Genomic DNA, 2,750 nt, shown 5'->3' with positions numbered 1-2,750 from the left:
GGCTTATAAATAAAAGCACACTCAAGGCGTCATTCCATTACCTCAGCAGACATTCCCTAAATTGTTCCTCTTGGTGGGTACGCCAGGGAGTGAGGTCGCTCCCAATGAGGGCTCCTAGGGGGATTTTGCCGAGAATGTTTCAGGGCTGAGGCTGGATTTGGGTCCCAGCCAGTGCTTCACTCTGGAGGTGCTGTTGGAATTTGAGGCAGGATTATTCTTCTTTGTGTGTCCTGTGTGGAGCAGATTCTTCCTCACTAAATACCAGTAATCCCTCCTCTGCTATTCCGTCAGCCATACTCTCCTCCCCACACCCCTTCCAGATGTCACCAGGATGGTGGGTATCAGGGGAGAGGAGTGGACATCCACTGGCACCTACCGTGCATTTTTTTTCCAGGCTAGAATCACTGTGGCTGGCCTTCCTCTAGGCGGTAGGCCTTCAGGCCTGCAAAGACTCATTTGTCTTTGTGTTTAAAAAGCCACAGATGGCATTCTCTGGAGAGAATTGTGGGTCTGCTTCTGAGACTTTCCTCCCAGGCATGACGGTGGCTTTTAGGCAACTCCTTGGATGATTTATCATTTTCACAAGAGCATATCGACCTTTCCCTTATCACATCTCTTACACGGAGAGCCTTACGGGCCAGTATTTAACAGACAGCATTGTCATAACATACTATCTCAAGCTCACTGTCAGCACTCAATAACATAGACAATGAAGAGATTGAAATTGTTAAAGATTTTGCTTACCTTCATTCGGTCATCAATTCAAATGGAGACTACAGCCAAGAAATCGAGAGAAGGCTGAGACTCGGAAAGGCAGCAATGAAAGAATTAGGAAAGATCATCAAGAGCAAAGATGTGTCATTAGAGACCAAGGCTAAGGTCATGCACACCCTTATATTCCCAATTACCATGTCTGGATGTGAAAGTTGCACCGTGAAGAAGGTTGATAGGGAAAAAAATGGATTCATTTGAAATACGGTGTTGGAGGAGGGCTCTATGGATACCCTGGACCGCCAGAAAGTGGTGTTCTAGAGCAAATTAAGCCTGAAGCATCGCTGGAGGCAAAAATGACAACACTGAAGCTGTCCTACTTTGGGTACATCATGAAAAGGCAGGGTTCTTTGGAAAAGGCAGTAATGCTGAGAAAAATAAAAGGCAGCAGGAAAAGAGGAGGACCAAATAGGAGATGGATTGACTCCATAAAAGAAGCCATAGGCATAGATCTACAGGAGCTGAGCAGGGCTGCTGAGGACATGGTGGACATCACTCTTTCATAGAGTTGTCAGGAGTCAGGGGTGACTCAATGGCACATAACACAGACACATCAAAAACACAGCGAAAAGTGAACACTGGTTGCCTCCGGAGAGGGGAATTGGGTGGCTGGGAAAGAAACTTATTTTTTACTGTATGTTCATTTGTACTTAAAAAATTTGACCTCTGGGCCACTCAAAAACAGAAATTAAATTATATAAAAAGAAACTAAGTAGAGAGAAGCAATGATTAGAGACGACAGGGGCAAATGCATTTCAAGTCTCCAGAGAGCTGAAATGTCCATCGGATCAGAGCAGCCCAGCAGAGCTCTCATCCCGATGGTTCTGGTTTATGTCCAGTGCCAAACTGTATTGAGTCCCTATTGAGGACTGATAGTAGTAGATCCAATCTTGTGAAACTGGTTGTGTCTACTCGGGAAAGTTGTTGAGGACCTTGTTTATTATATCACATCAATGTCTCCTTTGTGAAGTCCCTGGGGATGCATTATTTAAGTTTGTCAGAATCCCATGAACCTGATGCTTTCTGGACACTGAGTTATGTAAATGATTAGCTGCTAGAAAGCACAAATGTGTGGTCCATACGCAGTGACCTCACAGGGCGGTCGTTTCAGTTTCATTCCCAACTCTTAAACTCTACTGTCCTTCTTCTTCTTTTGCTCCTGCATTGGATACATGATTTCCTGTTGTGCCCTCGACATTTCTGCAAGCCTTCCTTAAACTATTTCTGGAAAAGATAGGGGCTTAAACGAATGAACTCCTAGAAAATAGGAGGGAAAAATCCCAACACTCTTCAGAAAATATCCTCTTTTTCTAGGACTTGTCTTTTTTTTCTGGGCAATGAAAAAATTGTTCCTCTTGGCTGTTTTCTCTTGACTTTTCCATTCAGTCTGGGCATTTATAAGTTTAAATCTAAATCAATGGTTCTCAACTAGAGGTGAGGAGAGCAGGGGGTGATTCTGCCTCTCAGGGGACTTTTGTGTCTGGAGTCATTTTTAGTTATCATGACTGCAGTGATGCTGCTGCTGTTGGCATCTAGTGGGCAGAGGCCAGAGATGCTGTTAAGCATCCTACAAGGCACAAGACAGCCCCCTACACACACACACACTGCCAACGAAGAATCGTCTGACCCACTATGTCAATAGTGCCGAGGTTGAGAAACCCTGGTCTAAATATACCTAACATGATCTTCTATAAAGCCTTAGTGTATTATCATGTTCCTAAATTAATAAAGTGACTTTAAATCAGAAAAGGGTACTATATGTATTAAATGTACTTAAAATGTCTCCTGTTTTTATACCATTCCCTCCTCCTTTACCCCATGTTTTCCTCCCTTACTCCATGGTTTCAGTGACTGGAAATTTTTTGTCCTTTGCTTAGATGCCAATGAGACTGTATGCTTGGGGTAAGGCTCTTTTTGGCCTAGCCCTCCAGGGGACATCTGCCCCCTTAGCTGGAGCTGGATCACCCCTGACTTGGGCC

Source organism: Pteropus vampyrus, unplaced genomic scaffold (assembly GCF_000151845.1).
Source record: "Pteropus vampyrus isolate Shadow unplaced genomic scaffold, Pvam_2.0 Scaffold33, whole genome shotgun sequence".
In the NCBI taxonomy this organism is placed as follows: Eukaryota; Metazoa; Chordata; class Mammalia; order Chiroptera; family Pteropodidae; genus Pteropus; species Pteropus vampyrus.
This window is presented reverse-complemented; position numbering follows the sequence as displayed.